This window comes from Anolis carolinensis, chromosome 4 (genome assembly GCF_035594765.1).
Source record: "Anolis carolinensis isolate JA03-04 chromosome 4, rAnoCar3.1.pri, whole genome shotgun sequence".
NCBI lineage: Eukaryota > Metazoa > Chordata > Lepidosauria > Squamata > Dactyloidae > Anolis > Anolis carolinensis.
Window position 1 is genome coordinate 151,965,733 of NC_085844.1, and position 19,183 is coordinate 151,984,915.

Here is a 19,183-nt window from a genome sequence, read left to right on the forward strand (position 1 = left end):
GTACCCTGTAATAAATAATACTGCAAGAAAAAAATCTATTAAAATGACATTTTAATAAAATATGCAAAATGTAACTGAAATTTCAAAGCAACTGCAGCTTATGAAAGGTTGTCTTTCTGCCCTCCTGAGGAATATTCACCCGGAGAGCCTGTTCAGCTAGAAGTAAATCAAGCTTTTTTTTTCTCTGAAACAAACAGTTTGAGGTTTATAGTTAAGTCTTTCTTTGGACCGGGATTGGTGGTGAGCCTGGAATGTCGCTGGTTTGTCTTTTTCTTTCCTCCTGGGCCCCTGCAATTATAGCTTTTCTGCTGAAATTGAAAATGTGTCTAATTTTCTCTTTATTCAGGTCTTCTCTCAAACCTTACATTTATTTTCAAGTAGAAGGGAAAGTACCTTAAAATTTGCAAATTGTAAACAGAAAGAACTTTCATAACTTAGTCTACTTCACCTCCCCCCCCCCCCCCATTTCTTTTCACAAAATCTTCAAATAACTACTTCATGCTGCGTTTTGTATAAAGGAATACAGCGGAAGAAACTGGCAAAACCACTTCTGAGTATATCTTGCATAAGATAACCCTATGAAATTGATGGGGTCACCTGTAAGTTGACAGGTGACTTGAAGGAAAACACACATACAATGTGCTTGAACAGTATTCATATAGCACTGTCTCTTCACTCACCCAAGTCAAGGTGGAGAGTACCCAAATCAGTTAAGTTATTCGGGCACATGAGGCAGAAAATCCTGCATGCCAATTGTCCTTATTCTTGAAAGGAATCAAATTAAACAAAATTTATATTTTGCCCCAGGCAGGTGCCACACTCTGTCAGGTAGAATCCAACCATCAGTGAGGTCAAAGGTGAACTAAGCTTCCCTGTGTTATTTGCTGTTTTCTCTTTTCAAATGTATATAAATTAAACTGAAGATAGAAATAGCTTCCCTGCTATAGGATGAGTATATCTTATCCTGATATTCAAAATATGAAATACTTCAAAATCTGTCCACATGGATGGGTGAGCTAATGCTGCTTTTGTTTTTTGATGGTTTAATGTATACAAACTTTGTTTCATGCACAAAATTATTTACAGTATTGTATAAAATTACATTATGGGCAAAAGTACAAGGTGTCTATGAAACAAATGAATGTCATGTTTGGATTTGAGCCCCATCTCCAAGATTTTTCATTATGTAAGTACAGTAGAGTCTCACTTATCCAAGCTAAACGGGCCAACAGAAGCTTGGATAAGCGAATATCTTGGATAATAAGGAGGGATTAAGGAAAAGCCTATTAAACATCAAATTAGATTATGATTTAAGCACCAAAACTTCATGTTATACAACAAATTTGACAGAAAAAGTAGTTCAATATGCAGTAATATTCTGTTGTAATTACTGTATTTTCGAATTTAGCACCAAAATATCACGATATATTGAAAACACTGACTACAAAAATGGCTTGGATTATCCAGAGGCTTGGATAAGCAAGGCTTGGATAAGTGAGACTCTACTGTATATACAAATACAGATATTTAAAATTCCTGGGTTTTCCAGGAAACACTTGGCTTGGGACAATTGAGTTTGGCAGAGAATTTCAGACCAGGTTTGCAGTATAGAATCATAGAATAGTAGAGTTGGAAGAGACCTCATGGGCCATCCAGTCCAACCCCCCGCTAAGAAGCAGGAAATCGCATTCAAAGCACCCCCGACAGATGGCCATCCAGCCTCTGCTTAAAAGCTTCCAAGGAAGGAGCCTCCACCACAGTCCGGGGGAGAGAGTTCCACTGCCGAACAGCCCTCACAGTGAGGAAGTTCTTCCTGATGTTCAGGTGGAATCTCCTTTCCTGTAGTTTGAAGCCATTGTTCCGTGTCCTAGTCTGCAGGGCAGCAGAAAACAAGCTTGCTTCCTCCTCCCTATGACTTCCCCTCACGTATTTGTACATGGCTATCATGTCTCCTCTCATCCTTCTCTTCTGCAGGCTAAACATGCCCAGCTCTTTAAGCCGCTCCTCATAGGGCTTGTTCTCCAGACCCTTAATCATTTTAGTTGCCCTCCTATGGACGCTTTCCAGCTTGTCAACATCTCCCTTCATCTGCGGTGCCCAAAATTGGACACAGTATTCCAGGTGTGGTCTGACCAAGGCAGAATAGAGGGGGAGCAGGACTTCCCTGGATCTAGACGCTATTCCTCTATTGATGCAGGCCAAAATCCCATTGGCTTTTTTAGCTGCCGCATCACATTGTAGGCTCATGTTTAACTTGTTGTCCACGAGGACTCCAAGGTCTTTTTCGCACACACTGCTGTCAAGCCAGGCGTCCCCCATTCTGTGTCTTTGATTTCCATTTTTTCTGCCGAAGTGAAGTATCTTGCATTTGTCCCTGTTGAACTTCATTTTGTTAGTTTCGGCTCATCTCTCTAGTCTGTCAAGATCGTTTTGAATTCTGCTCCTGTCTTCTGGAGTGTTAGCTATCCCTCCGAGTTTGGTGTCATCTGCAAACTTGATGATCGTGCCTTCTAACCCTTCATCTAAGTCGTTAATAAAGATGTTGAACAGAACCGGGCCCAGGACGGAGCCCTGTGGCACTCCACTTGTCACTTCTTTCCATGATGAAGACGACGCATTGGTGAGCACCCTTTGGGTTCGTTCGCTTAGCCAATTACAGATCCACCTAACCGTAGTTTTGTCTAGCCCACATTTTACTAGTTTGTTTGCCAGAAGGTCGTGGGGGACTTTGTCGAAGGCCTTACTGAAATCCAGGTACAATCCACGGCATTCCCTGTATCGACCCAACTCGTAACTCTATCAAAAAAAGAGATCAGATTAGTCTGGCATGACTTGGTATGTGCTTTAGCATTGATTCATTGGAATACATGACTCAGAAAATGCTTGCGAATTGACATGACTGTATTGTGGTGGAACATCTTCAAGGCAAAAATATTTCATCTTTAATGTAAAATAATTGCTGGTTATAATGCCTGGGTTCTAGTACAGTAAAGTATTCCGTTAGTAAGCAGTCACACAGATGACATCACTAAAGTTGGTGTCACCCATTGAGGTTACTCATGGAATCACCCCATGGGCCTCCTCCCAAAGGGAGCCTACAGGGCCCTCATTGTCACAAATTCAGGCCCTTCCAATCCTGATTTTGTCTCCTTCACTTGGTTTTTTTTTTGTCATAGACACTGCTGCAACTGACAGCATTGCTCTTGTGGGTCTCTTGCTTTCCATCTTCCCCTCAACATTCCTACTGATCAACAGTAGAGTATCCAGCCTTCCTTGACCTCTACCCCCCTCCATTACCACTGCATCAAGCAGCATCAAAGATTCCTTAGAAAGCTTGATGACGTAGCAACATTGTCTCAATTTTGGGGCAATCCAAGAGGAAGCTGCAGGGCACCTGGGAGGAAAGTACCTCCTGTGGTTTATTGAAGAGGATTTCTTCTTTGTTGCTGATAACTCCTGGGTGTGGGTGGTATCTTGCTCAGTCATTTTGGTATCACCTCCTCTGGCGATGTCACCCAGTACGTTTCATCCCCATGCATCCCTTAGTTATGCCACTTAACTACACTCCATCCCAAACATGATTTTGTAGAGCTTTATTATTCACTTCTTTCCACATCATGTTGCCAGAACAGAATATCCACAGATCAGATTTGAGGGACTGTTTTGCATATTTTCTGTAAATGATCAGTCTTGCTGAATTCTTCCAGACAGATGGTGTAAGTACATTTAACTGTCGGATGGTTGCCTTATCCCTACTTCAGTGTGTAAATCTATATTTGATGCAGTAATAACATTAACTATAGATAGTGTCACTAATATTGTGGTTATTTGTTCACTAATGATTTTCTGAAAAATATTTCTGGTTAAATGTTGGCTACCAATAGTATCCAAAGGCAAATGAGAACTGAAAGCGGTCAAACACTCAAACACATAGACTTAGAAGGCAAAGTCTGTGCTCTTTGTTTTTGCAGTTTTAAGTCCTTGAGGGGTTGCTTGTTTTTCCATGCCTTTAAAAAAAATAAAGCAGAAACACATTTTAGCTTGATACTTTTGTAAGGCAATGCACTAATTTGTTTTTCTTAGACTGGAGTGAGTCACCCTCTTTAATGTTCTATTCAGCATTATTGGATTTGATGTCACACTTGGAATGGCTGGTGGTAACTGGGATCAAAGTGGGGAAAGTGGGTGCGCTTATATTGAGGAATGTTAGAAGATGTGGAAATCACTGCAATAAAGCACAACCCATTGAAATATCATGATATATTGTAGAAATATACCTAATAAAAATGGAGGAACTCTACACTGGAATACCTATTCAGTACTCATTTAATTGACCATTACTAGACAAAGTGTGCAAGTCTTTTGAATAGGTCAGAGTATCATATTTTTTTACCACTGGAGGGTTGACTCTAAAGACTATAATCACTATAATCTTCTGATTGAAGAACTTTTTCTGTCAACAGTTCTTCCACATGAAAGAGGATTTTTCTGCTGGAGGAAGTTCCCTTTATGTCTAAACCACTATCTGCAGAAAGCATCCATTTCACACCATAATCTCAAGGACTCTAAAAATGTATTTGGAAGACCCAAAACACAAAATGAAATAAGCCATGGTCCTTACATAGAGGGAGAGGAGATTAATGTTTGGGTCTAGTGATAGCCATTTATGCTGGCTCTACACTTGTTCAGCATGCCAGGATCATCCAACAATGACAGATCCAGAAGGAGAAGTCCTCATGTTTGTCCATTATCTCTCTATAGCCATGTCTACACTGACTGGTAAATCTGGGACCAGTACAGAGCAGATCGCATCAGCCCCACTGAACCATTATCAGAACTTCCATGTAATCATAGTCAGTCCCAACTAGCCACAAAGTTTCATGTGAGCCCAATGACCATTGCAGGGCCCCAGTGCTGACATCAGCAAAGGCATGATAGGAAGAAGTAGGGGGCCAATTTTCCCATTTCCTTCCCGGTCACAGTCACCTCTGCTGATGTAAGCAGGGGCCACCACTATGGCTGGGAGCTCTGATGGCAGTGACATATACACGATCTATCCACTTTTCCCTGGTCTTCCCTGGAAAACATGATGGTGTGGTGCCATGTGGACAGTGCCAAAATCAGACTCAGTCCTGCAGCCCACACCATTCTGAAGCTGCAAGATAATTCAGAGTTTCAAAATACTTCAGAGCACCCCCTGATTTCTACTAAAGTGGGGCAAAACTAGATTAACTTGGTTTAATCTGCAATACTCAAAGTAGCCAACATAGGGTGAGTCCGATCTTTAATGCCCATATAGATGAGTACTATGTATATGGAAGATCCAAATAGTAAACTGAAACAAGGTAAACACTTGATTGTTTTAGATTTGCACCAGAACTTTTGCCTACCTACATCTTACATGTTTCTATAAACAATATTTACCGTTAAGTCGCAAATTGTTTCTCCTGTTCACGTTGCATAATAAGTCAGAAGAATTAATATGTGATCCTCTAGATCTTGTTAGATTGAAGTTCCCATCAGTTCTAGCAAACATTATCAATGGTGAAGAATAATAAAAACTGCAGTCTAACCCATTATTCACCTCATAACAAATGAAGTCAGCCATCTCATTCTATTATTTGAATGTCCTTTCCTATTTAAGGCATGAGGGATAATCAGGCTTTATAAATCTAAGTTAAGATAAAATTTAGAATTATTATTTAACTAAATTACAGTAACAGTATATACTCTGTGGGAAACTGCAATGGGTACAGGATTATGGTCCTTGCAGCCTGGTAGAGACTGACACTCCAAAAGCACAAGCAGTTACAGTCTCTACTAGGAACATGAATTTTGTAAAACTAATGATTACAACAGGGATAACTCAGAACAATAAATTGTTAGTGAGAAAATCCACCCACTCACCCAGTAATGTAGAACTGCAACCTAAGCTCAGAGAAGACAAGGAAGTTTGAGTAGGATGTCAGATTACATTATTGTCTCTGTTAACCAAAAAAAAATTCTACTGTTCAATTGTTGAGGCTTGATTCTAATACACTAGTGAGCCAGTAATAGTAATAGGAGCTAGAGTTTTAAAATTATATTTAGAATAGCTGCAAGACCAGAATATACGATGGGTTCCATTCCCGAATCATATCTTGGCATGAATGCATTTAATGTATGAATAGAATAGATTTGATTGGATGTGCATAGCTATACAGCTCATGAAAAAGTAACCAGGTTTATACAATGCAGACATACCAAAGGAGACTGTAAACAATTGTTTGGGGAAGAGCAAAGGGGAGGGGGAAATGCATAGAATAGAATTAGCTAGAACAACCATTTTTTTCGAGAGTACCTAAATCTTTGGATTAACACTTACTTTACTTATATTTTCTCTCCTTTTCCCCAGGAAATTCAAAAACTACAGGAGAAGGTGAAAATTCAAATTCTAATGTGGACTGTCTGCTGAACTTCATCTACTGGTGAATAAATATTCTCTGTTTGAGAGTGGTAGCTGGAAGGAATGGTTTGGCATCATGATTTCTCTGAAGGGAATTATTCTAACAGCATGTTTTCCTTGATTCTCCTGCTGTCTCTACTTCTATTGCCCAAGGAGACATGCCTATTATAAATCCCTCCTCTCCTGAAGTCTGTGCATCTCCTTAAAATATAGGTTGAAGGTTACCAGTAGATAAAAAGAAGATAGTAACATTTAAATAATAGGAAGTCAGAGAATAATGGAAAAGCAAGCAAGGCAGAAAATGCCAGGAGATGAACAGGGTGGGATTGGAGAATGAGAGAGAATCCTATATTCACAAATGGTTTAATAATGACACATATTATGAAAGAAAAAAAGATAATGTTGTTAGGATTGCTATATATGCACACACAATGTAGTAGTGGTAAATTATGAGGCCAACTAATTATAACTGCCATGAGCAAATCAATTTCCTCTGCAATAACTTTTGGAAAGCATTTGAAATCTGTCAGATAAATGTTATAGGAGCATCCCTTCCCATCTTGCCACTTGCACTCTTAGGGCTATATCATATCAGCCTGCTGTCTCATTCCAATTGCATAAGTGTAAGGAATTTAAACATACAGTAGAGTCTCACTTATCCAACATAAACGGGCTGGCAGAATGTTGGATAAGCGAATATGTTGGATAATAAAGAGGGATTAAGGAAAAGCCTATTAAACATCAAATTAGGTTATGATTTTACAAATTAAGCACCAAAACATCATGTTATACAACAAATTTGACAGAAAAAGTAGTTCAATACGCAGTAATGCTATGTAGTATTTATTGTATTTACGAATTTAGCACCAAAATATCACAATGTATTGAAAACATTGACTACAAAAATGCGTTGGATAATCCAGAACGTTGGATAAGCAAATGTTGGATAAGTGAGACTCTACTGTATCAGCTTTAGAACATTCATTATCAAACTTTCTTATATTAGTGCAATAACACTGCCGAGACAATGTACGGGCCCACAATCTTTCTTCCGCACAGCTCCCATAACTCTACTATCCTGCCGTATTCCCTACCCAGCATACATTTCATTTTTAATTATTCTTTTTACCACAAATTAGCTATTATGGCGATACAACAAAAATAATAAGAAAAGAAGTGATAGGGGAGGAAAACATCCTACTTGGAAATAATGAGGGATGTGGGGAGAGAGAAGAGGAAGAGAATCACACCCATTGATGCGATGGAACTGCCAGCATAACAGAACTGCAGTAGAAGGAAACTATTGCGCAAAAGTCAGTAAAAAAAAGGCAAAGATATCAAGGGCCATAGATGGATTTACGTATGCTATGCTAATGAATGAGATGCAAAGCAGCAGTGGGGTAGGCATGGCATCCTGCGATCAGTATTGGCCAAAGATGCTCATATTATCCTCCCGAAATTCTGCTTTGCTAGGTTTGTGTGATACAGCCCTTGGTTGTAGTGATGCAAACATTGTTTGACCCTTGGGTGGCCAAGGGGGTCTTCAAATATGATGGAAATGCCCTCCATACCTTGAAAGAATTTCATGGTATTTTGTGTCATTTTGAAGCACAATCTTTTGATGTGCAAAGGGTCCCAGGATCCACAAAAATGCCTCTGGTAGTCTAACCATAAATAGTGACCACCTAAATTGTTTGGGATCACATCCTTCCACCCTCATCTGTCCATCTGGAGCTTGAATGCTGCCAACAAGCAAAGTATGATGGTGGTTATTACACAGAGTGATGGTACCTTCTTTCTCAGAGTCAGAGATGGAAAATATGTTATTAGGAAATCCGAAGTGCCACAAAAATGGTGCAATTATGGCATGGTTTTAAGTTCTCCAGACATGAACAGGATCGATGAAATGGAAACCTCCTTGAGTCCCTTGAGGAGATAGGGGGGTATATAAATGTTGTTATTGTTATTTTATTATGACACAGCAAACAAGAGAGATATGCTGGATTTCGTATCAAAAAATCACAAGTCGAACACTTCCCAAGTGTCTAGGACTGTGTGATGTATTTTCGGATGATGTGCGCAGATCCCAGCAGGGTGGCCTTTTGCAGTTGGCAGATCGTAATTTTGTCAATGTTTATTGTTTCCAAATGCCGGCTGAGATCTTTTGGCACGGCACCCAATATGCCCATTACCACCAGGACCACCTGCACTGGGTTCTGCCAGAGTCTTTGAAGTTCAATCTTGCGGTCCTAAGTTTTTCCTGTTGTTTTTCGTCAGTGCAACTGTCACCTGGTATGGCGATATCAATGATCCAAACCTTTTTCTTTTCCACAACTGTGATGTCTGGTGTGTTGTGTTCCAGAACTTTGTCAGTCTGGATTCGGAAGTCCCACAGTATCTTTGCGTGCTCATTTTTCCAATACTTTTGCAGGTTTATGATCCCACCAGTTCTTTACTGCTGGGAGATGGTACTTGAGGCATAAGTCCCAATGAATCATTTGGGCCACATGGTTGTGCCTCTGTTTGTAGTCTGTCTGTGTGATTTTCTTACAGCAGCTAGAGGATATGATCAATGGTTTCGTTGGTTTCCTTGCACAGTCTGCATTTTGGGTCATCAGCTGATTTTTCGATCTTAATTGCATTTGTTCTGATGGCTTGCTCCTGGGCTGCAAGGATCAGGCCTTCTGTCTCCTTCTTTAGGGTCCCATTTGTGAGCCACAGCCAGGTCTTCTCCTTATCAGCTTTTCCTTCAATTTTGTCAAGGAACTTTCCATGCAATGTTTTGTTGTGCCAGCTGTCAGCTCTAGTTTGTAGTGCGGTTTTCTTGTACTGTTTTTTTGTCTGCTGTGCTTTGGGGAGTTTGATTTTTGAGTTCAATCAAAGCAGGTTCTTCACTTTGCTTTACATATTCTGCCAGGGCATGTTCTTCTTCTTTGACTGCTTGTTTTACTTGCAAGAGTCCTCTGCCACCTGATCTTCGAGGCAGATATAGCCGGTCAACATCACTGCGAGGGTGCAGTGAATGATGAATGGTCATGAGTTTTCTTGTTTTTCTGTCCAAATTGTCCAGTTCCACTTGAGTTTATGATGCCAGCAGTATATCTTATGACAGGTATGGCCCAGGTGTTAATGGCCTTGATGGTGTTGCCTCCATTGAGCTTGCTTTTGAGAATTTTTCTCACCCTTTGTGTGTATTCTTTACTGACCACAGTTTTCACATGTTCATGCTTGATGTTGTCCAGCTGTAATATGCCCAGATATTTATAGGCCTCTGGCTGGTGACACTTTATTGTTTGGCCATTAGGCATATTTATGCCCTCACTTTCAGAGATTTTTCCCTTCTTCAATGCTACTGTCAAACATTTGTCCAAGCCAAACTCCATGCTGATATCAGTGCTAAAAATTCGGACAGTGTTAGTCAGAGACTGGATTTCAGTTTCCGTTTTCCTATATAGCTTCAGGTCATCCATGTACATCAGATGCGAAATTTTGTGAGAATTCTTAGATGTTTGATAGCCGAGATTTGTTTTTTTTAAGATTGTTGACAGAGGGATCATGGCAATAATGAAAAGCAGAGGGGACAATGAGTCTCCCTGGAAAATTCCTCTCCTGATGTTGACAAGTCCATAGTTTTCATTTCCAACAAACAGTTCAGTTTTCCAGTGCTCCATCATGTTTTCAATAAAGGTGCCAACGTTTTTACTAATCCCGATGGCGTCCAGGCACTTGATGATCCAGCTGTGTGGGAGTGAGTCAAAGGCCTTTTTGTAGTCAATCCACGTCATGTGAAGATTAGCTTTTCGGCTTTTACAGTTCTCCAGAATCATTTTGTCAATTAATAACTGGTCTTTTGTGCCCCTGCTTTTCCGTTTGTTGCCTTTCTGTTCATCTGGCAAGATGTTTTTTTCTTCTTCAAGATAGTCTTGAATTCTGTTAGCTATGATGCCAGTCAGTAGTTTAAACATAGTGGGCAGACACGTTATTGGCCTGTAGTTTCCTGGTGCTGCTCCTTTTGCTGGATCCTTTTGTATCAGGTATGTTCTTCCAGTTGTTAGCCATTCACTGATACTTCCTTTCTGCAGCATCTCATTGAATTGTTGGACCATTTTTCCATGTAAACTAATCAGATGTTTGAGTTAAAATCCATGAAGTTGATCACTACCAGGTGATGTCCAGTTCTTGACTTTTTGCACTCGTTTGCTGATCATTTCAGTTGTTATTTCCATCTGTTCCATTTTGTTCTGTGAGAATTCTCCTTCAAACTCCTTTATCCACCCAGCGTTTTTGTTGTAGTTCTTATTATTTTCCCAAAGCTCTTTCCAGAACTTCGTTGTTGCAGTTTTCTCTGGCTTTATGGTTACTGTGTCTGTTGTTTGGTTCAGACTCTGGTAGAATCGTCTTTGGTCTGATTGAAACAGTTGATTTTGTCTGTACTGGATGATTCCGGCATCATATCTTTCAATTTTTCTGGCTGTTGCTGTAATTTGTTCTTTCACAATTTCCAAAGCTTCTTCAATTTTTCTGGTGTTCAGCCAGTACTTTCTGATCAGGTATTGCTTGATTTTGTCATTCTTCAATTTCTTCTCTTTCATATTTTTGAGGTTACTTGCATCTGATCTAAGTTTCTTGATTTTCAACTCTAGCCTGACCTTCCACTTTGGTTTTCCAGTCGATTTTCTTTGGGGCTGCTTTGGTTGTAGGAGCCCAAGCTCTTCTGTTACTATCACTGCTGCACTGTAGGCATACAGGTTTGTTTGTTCAATTGATGTTATCTGGACAGTAGAGAGTACTGTATTCACATCTTTCATGAGAGGCGCCAGGTGTCTCTTGGGCACTGTTTTTAGAGGAGTTATTATTATTATAATTATTGTTATAGTAGCAGAAGGTATAATCCTTCTCTTGTTTATTGCTTTTATTTATGGACCTCATACATACATTTCTAGTTTTTTTTTTTTACTTCTTATGAAATGACTACATCGTGGTTCTTTAAGCAAAAGCTGATGACCTACTAATTTCAGTAAAAGCTGAAGACTTTCTATTTCCCCTGGCTTTTCTCATTTTTTCATGTTTTAATTGAACCACAGTAATGTTATGAGATCTTGCTTGCTATTGTTGATTTTCTACTGAAATTTATATTTTAATTTTATATGGTTCAATTTTTTTCCTGTAAATTGTCCAGAGAACGCTGATTTTTGGTCACTATATAAACACTGAAAATAAATAAATACAGTAGTTGCCTTCATTAAAAAATTATTCTTTCTAATTTACCTTTGAAAGGTACATATGCCAAATACCAAGGAGAATAGCAAAGAGATAGTCAAAAGAAATATATATGTGTGTTTCATCTAAAATAATGCATTGTTTCCATTACAACTCTATAACCTGCAATTATGTACTTCTTAAATCTTTGTATTTTGTTATAGCTCTCATAATAACAAAGGCTTGATATATAGATTCTTTCCTTTGGCCATTACCAATTTAGTGAAAAAATATGCATTTATGAAGCTTTATTAATAAGATGTGAATAATTCAAACAGATTCGACTGCGAAGAAATAGCAGAGTATCTTCTTATTTGCATATAAATGAAATGATGCTTTAGTGTCAGAGTTGAGAATTAAATAATATAAAGTTTTACAGTGTAGTCCTGACACAGTCATAAATATTAAGGTCATAAGTTGAGATTTTCTAACATCACATCTTATCATCTTTTGCAGATGTGTGACTGAGAGGCCAAATCCTGCCTTGCCATATTTGTGTGAATAGTCACAGAGTCCAATGCATGAATTAACATGGGTAATATAAGTAGATTCAGAACTGTATTTGATAGTGAAAGACACAGTGCCAGATGATAATCCATGAAAATAAGCAAATCCGGAAGCTATGCATCGGAAAAAAGTAATAGCTTGAATATGTAACATAGGATAATAAACAATTCTAGTGAATTCTGTAGATTTGATGGAACAGCATTTTTAAAGGTAAAATTGCAGTGAGTATGTGGAGGCACTCTGAGGACAAACAGAGGTTTTCAACCATTTGTAGTGTATGTAGTTAAAATCTAACCACATTGGTACACAAAACCTTTATTTTTCCATTCTTAGTAATACAAAATTACCATCATGAGCTGATACCTATCTAAAAGGCAGCTGTGTGGTATTTTTAAAAAGTTATCTCATAAAACTAGCATTTATTGGTATGCTTTCTGTTGCCCACGTGTTGGAAGGGCTGCTGCCACCCTGATTTCCTCCTTTTTTATTTCTCTTTTCTTTTCTCTTTCCCTCCCCTCATACCTTTTTCCTTTCCTTTCTTCCTACATTTTTCTTTCTCCCCTCAGCCTCCTTTCTTCCGTCACCTGTCTTTCCCAGGACTACTTAATCTAGCAAAAACCAATATTTTTACCTAGCAGCAGCCAATCCAGTGACATAACAAAGTGCCACTTCACCTATCAACAACCTTCATGGTACAAAGGCAGACAGATAGACGTACTTTGACTTTTATATATTGTATATAGATTAGGTGTTTTTGAAATCATTTTTATTTGTTGTTATGGCATGTTCTGAGAGCTGTCTTATAGGACAGCCTGCAAATTCAGTAAATGAGTAGATAAATAATATAGTTAATACCAGCTCTGTATGCATCAAGTAGTGGTATTAGAACAGGCATGAGCAAACTTCTGCCTTCTAGGTGTTTTGGACTTCAACTCCCACAATTCCTAACAGCCAGTAGGCTGAAAGGAATTGTGGAAGTTAAAGTCCAAAACACCAGGAGGGCCAAAGTTTGCCCATGTCTGTATTAGAACATATTTCAGTATCATTTGTGATGCTTAGTTTCGACTGAATGACACTACTTCTTATAAGCAGTGTATGGCTGGGGAATCCAAAATAATGGATCCTGTTATAATGGGGACAATATTGCTATTGAGCTTTCACTGGCTTAACTGTGAGGCTTGTAATAATTGAGCATTTCTAACTGGAATCCCAAAGATTGTAAACACTAGCTATCTGGCTCAGATTAGCTTGCTTTCTACCATTAAATCAGTTGTGTTTGCTTTATGTGTACTATGTGAGGACATTTATTATATAAGGAATTGATTTTACATTATGTTCCCCCTCTGGCAACATCTGACTCTTGTAAAAATTTCTGGCGTGTTTTGGTCAATGCAGTCCTTTCCCCTTACTTATACATCTACCTAAATTTTACAGGGTTTACAGTTTCCTGCGCATCCTACAAGGGCATGGCTGCTGTGAAAGGATTTCATGGTTAGTTTTCATCTGATATTTCCAGATAAAATGAAATGTTACATGGTGGGTCTATCAAGCAGCAGTGTACTTACAGAAGAGGAAAAAGCTCCTTGAACAAGAGACTTTGAAAATACCTTTTGTAAGTAAGAATCATAGCAGTTTGGGATGGGGTAGAGAAATGCCACATATTTATCCTAAGTTTTTGTCTTTTGTGGGTGACCTACCATTCCAAGAGGAACCATAATCCAAAGTGACATGACTCATGTGCATATACACAGAGTTTTAACAACTAGTACTTAAATAATATATACCCAGACACTTAAACATCTGGAACATGCCATTTTCAAAGGCATCATTTATTTTTCTTACAATATAAGCAGCACACTTACCGCATTTGCATTTTCAAAACACTGCGTGTCATAATTACTTCTACAATCTCCCTGCAAGGTGTGCAGGGAGTACTTCTTGGGCTACTTTACATCTGTTTAAAGTTTTAACCACGGCAAAAGAGAAAGGAAAGGGATTAAGTGATTTACTTTGCCGCAGTGATTACAGTGACAGGTTGCTCTCGGGCATTTTGGTTTTAAGAATTTGCTCCTTCTTTATCTTCATTGATGAGCTAATATGTAGACTGAGAGTAAAGAAATAGAGATTTAGTTATTGTTTTGTTTGGTTATAGTTCTTTCTTCTGAAATGTAACTTATAGCACCTGGTTGTTGTTTGGTAATCTCCCATTCAAGTACTAACCAGGATTGACCTTGCTTATCTTCCACCAAGATCAAACAGAATCTACTGCCGCCTTTCAGGTTCTGTGGTAGGCTGATGTCTCAAAATTGGACAGTGTGTTTTTGTTGTCACCTATGTCATAATGCTTAACAGTTGAAATTCCAAATGGAGACATTCCTACAAGCAAAATAAGGGACAGAGTTCCATAATGAATCAGGACATAGCTTTAAGACTCCTTGGGCAAGAACTAAATAGAAAAAGAGGATACAGCTAAAGCACCAGTGCTATGATTCCTGGTTTAAAAGTACAGAAAAAAGTGGGAGAGGTCTTTCTGAGCTGCTGGTGGTAAGACACCTGGGGTTAAGAAATAGGGAAGAGGAGGTTCAGAGTCATGATAATAGGTACAAAAACAGGCATTGTTGTGACTGCGCCTTCGGGGATTATGGTTGATGGTGATGGGCTTCGAAGAGAAAGAAAAAACCCTCGTGATGAGGGTTCACTGGAGGAGTTGCGCAGGAAGCGACTTAGAGAGCTATATGGGGGATCTTCTGAGGAAGATTCAGATGGGGAGTTTGGGGAAATGGATGCTGAGGAACAGGTGGTGCCTGGGGAAGTGGGCACTGAATGGGCACAGCCACTGGAGATGTCTGGGGATTTGGGGCCTATGGATACTACTGAACCTGGGGTTTCTGCAGGAACTGATCCCACTTGCGATGCTTGGAGAAGGGAGGATGGTTCTTTAAGTGTTCATGGGGCTAAGTGTGGGCAGGATGATTGGGACTCCGACGAATTGCTAGGTACTTCGGATCCACAAGCTTTAGCTGTGTGGAGTTCGGACTCTGAGTAGATTTGGGACACTTGGTGTTTGGGTGTGAGTGTTTGGTCACCCAGGAGGAAGGGGAATAAAATGGGAATGTTTGGCCATTGCACTTTGCGTGTGGCAAGGTGTTGCTGAGGCGCCATTGGGATCTCTGTGTTTCCGTGAAGACTGGACTTGGACTGTGATTCGGATCTGCTGATACCATCTGGCTTGGCTCTCGCTGTGTCTTATCGTGGACCTGGTTTGGATGACTGCACCCTCTTCAGACTTTGGATTGAATTTGACGTGGCTTCTGTCTACGCCCTCTGACTGACGACTACTCCCGGCTTCTGACTACTGGTTTGCCTTTTGGAATTTGCTGCTGCCTCCTGACCTGACCTTGGAATCTCCTGACGACGGCTATTCATCATCCCTTTGAAGCTCCCGGCTTTATTTGCAACGTGGAAGCAGTTTTACTGCTCTTCTAGTTTGTTTGTTTTCAAGCCAGTTTGCTGTTTTTCTTTTGGGAACTGTCCCTTTAAGTCCGCAGAGCCGGCTGTCTGTTTTCAGAAACGGTTTGAAGCCAAGAGAGGCTTTTGCACTTTCAGTTTTACTCTGCAGCTTCTGGAAGGTTTCAAGCCTTCGTTTATTTTGCATATTTTCTAGCAGTTAACTCTATTTGTTCTCCAAAGCTGAATTGAAGCATCTTTTAGTTTTTATTGAATGCCAGCATGGGAAAATAGCGTGGCTTGTTTTTGAGTTATTTTTGTCCAAACTACTCTTGAAACACTGATAAGTGAAGCGTTTCAAGGATACCTTCTGTGTTTATGTTATTTTTGGCTTATCTTCGGAATAAACTCTGTTTTGTTTGTTAACTGGCGTCTGACTCTTGACAGGCATGGCTAGGTACACTTCAGCTAGTAAAATCAATAAAAACATAAAAAAAACTCACCAGTAAACAAATATTTACTTTAAAGCCCCATTTGCTGCATGAAAGGTCCATTGCCAAAGGCCTATCTGAACTACAAGCCTTTACCAAATATTTGTTGCATAATGAGGTACTCACAAATTCAAACATATATCCACCACAACTGAACTGATGGAAACATATTTTCAAGCCTAAATATTGGTTATGGATCTCAATAAGTGTGTGTGAAGGAGGGAGGGGGAGTGGAGGGATGGACATGGGCATTTATATAAGAACAGGTGTGTGTGGACATCTCATGTGAATGTATATGTGGGCGTGTTTGTTTTTTTTTGCAACCCCAGTAAGGAAGCCATGAGGTAATGGAATCCTTGGGATTAAAAAAATAGTCCCTGCACAAATCACATGGTAATGTAATGAATTGCTATGTTTATTTGTTTTAGAAAGTCCATTTCAAAGCTTCCTATGCACCCATTCTTGTAGTATTCATACCATGCAGGATGCCAAAACACAAATGCTTAGCTGAGTTAGACCACAGGCCTATCTAGTCCAGTATTCCTTTCACACAGCTGGCCAAATAGTTGCTTGGGGAAGCATAGTAAGAGGACATGAGAACAACAGCATCCATCCTCTCACTTGTGTTTCTCAACAACTGATGTACTGATGTACTGCCTTGCTGGAGGAAATGTGCATGCATTGTGCATGCATTGTGACTAGTACTTCTGTCCTCCATGAATTTGTCCAGTCCCCTTTTTTAGCCATCCAGGTGGGTAACCATCCCCATGTCAGATAACATGTTTTGTGTAGCATCCTCCCACTCTCTTCTACTGTACAGAGTAACTATGAATTTAGCTCCAAAGAGTCGCTTCCAAATTTCGGTATGTGTTTATGAAATTGTAGCCCAAAGAAGCACTCCTATAATTTTTCAGTACACATGGATCTGATTGTGTTCCACAATTGCACAAGGTGGAGGATTCTTCTAGGTAGTGCCATTTTGCCAGGTTGTCTTTTGATCTGCCAACTCCACTTCTGCGTCTGTTCAGGGACTTCCAAGTTGTCCATTCTTAGGGTTGTGTGGTATATACCTCACAACCTCTGAGGATGCCTGCCATAGATGTGGGCAAAATATCAGGAGAGAATGCTTCTGGAACATGGCCATACAGCCCGGAAAACCACATCAACCTTGTGATTCTGGCCATGAAAGCCTTTGACAACACATTGCCCATTCTTGGTTTGCTCTTGGAGGAAGACTCTTGTAGGGGGCCATCCAGTTGGATTTGCCTGATTTTGCTGCCCACGGGGGTGTTCTTGCTATTGCTGGAGGAACATTAAAAGGAGCGGCGCTTCCTTGATTTAAGTCTACTGGGAAGAGGCTGATAGCCATACAATGTGTGGCTTTCACAATGTTCAGCCTTATTTCTCTCACAATTGGCGACAGCTTCCCGTTGCATATGGGGGGGGGGGGCAATTCCAGCTAGCTTCGCGTGGGCAGATTTATGCCAAAAGGCGCAGGCATACTCAGAGTTGAGTAAAACAAAGCCAGGACTGATGTTCATATTAATTTTGGGTCTGCACCCCATGTGCTATCAGTAAGTTTCCGCAGAATGTTATTACGTGCAGCTACTTTGTGCTTGGTGATCGCACAGTGTTTCCTAAATGTTAGTGTTCGATGCTGAAATGTTTAGGGTGGGAACAGTGTTCAAGCTTTTGACCTTCCCAGGTAGCTTTCAATTTCCTGTTGACATCATGATTATGTAGGTGGAAAGCACACACTTGTGTCTTGTCAGGGCTAGGCTTCAGGTGGTTATCTTTGTAGTAGCGGGAGAGATCTTTCAGGGCATTAGTAAGTTGGTTTTCAACTGTTTCAAAGTCTTTTGCCTGTGTTGTTAGGCCAAGGCCATCGGCATATATAAAGCTCTTTGTGAGCGGCGGCTGTGACTGATCCTTAGCGAAAATGTTAAACAAGGTTGGTGCAAGAACGCTGCCTTGAGGTATACCATTCTTTTGCCTCCTCCATCAACTTTTCGTGCCCTGAAACTCCACATAGTAGCTGTGGTTTTCTAGGAGGGTCTGGATAGTTTTTGTAAAATCATAGTCTGGGGTGATATGGTAGACTTTATGCAACATTTTCCTATGTTGCATTGTGTCATAGGCTGCTGTAAGGTCCACAGAAACTGTTCCCATAATGCCACCCTTCCTCGATATACTCGATCAAATTATGAATTTGAGCTGTACAGGTTTCAACTGCTCTGAACCCTGCTTGTTGTGCAATAAGATGGGGTTCAATAACAGGGCCTAGTCAATTTAATTGCATCCTCTCATATATTTTATACAGATGGAATAAGAGAGAGATGGGTTGGTAGTTCTTGGCATTGGAGGCATCTTTACCAGGTCTTAAAATGGCAATAATCTTAGTTCTGTTTGGCATATGGAATTAATGTTCTTTAATTGTTCATTGAGGAGTGAGGGAGTATCTTGTCTCTATGTTGTTAAAGATATGGGCTCTTAGAACATCAGAACCAGCTGCCTTGTTGATGTCTGAGGTCTGAAAACAAAAGACTATCTGCATATTGAAAGGATATAGCTGTACAGAGTAATAGGATCGATCGTGGAATCCTTTTATTCAGAACTTTGGCTGTTATATTCCATTCTTCTCAGTTTTTTATTTCCATCTCAGCAATTGCTGAGCATGCTCAGGCATCATTTGGGCTATTGCCCCTCAAATTTTGTAACTTTCTGTCATGATAGTGCTGATTTGATTACTAGAAGACTGGCACTCAAGATTGAGTCAATTGTTACCTGTGTTTGTACATGTAATAGGAATTCTATACACAATATTAGAAAGGTAAGAGAAAAATTGTGAGCCACTGCTCCAGATTGAGTATGCAGATTATAAAGTTTACCTTGATGGTTTTATTCAAGGAAAATGTTTTTAATAACTTTATCAATGTCAAAGGTGTCAGCTGACATTTCTCTGTGAAATCTTGAGACTCTCCTTTCATCTGCGTTGTAAACACATCAACAAGAATGTAACATGTCTTGACTTTGA

The 19,183-nt window shown here is 39.8% G+C and overlaps 1 protein-coding gene across 11 annotated transcripts in view; it reads left to right on the forward strand.

The window, feature by feature from the left end:
- The window catches only part of hfm1 (helicase for meiosis 1), a 121,662-nt gene that overhangs the window by 24,461 nt on the left and 78,018 nt on the right, over nt 1–19,183 (forward strand). For 8 of the 11 annotated variants that reach the window (XM_062978012.1, XM_062978002.1, XM_062978010.1 and 5 more), the window contains exons 2-4: nt 6,395–6,467; nt 12,161–12,239; nt 13,646–13,702. The gene's annotated coding sequence lies outside the window, so the exon portion shown is untranslated. Of the gene's footprint in view, nt 1–5,788; nt 6,468–12,160; nt 12,240–13,645; nt 13,703–19,183 lie in introns of those variants that run through there. The other 3 variants (XM_062978005.1, XM_062978007.1, XM_062978003.1) reach the window with 2 other exon arrangements.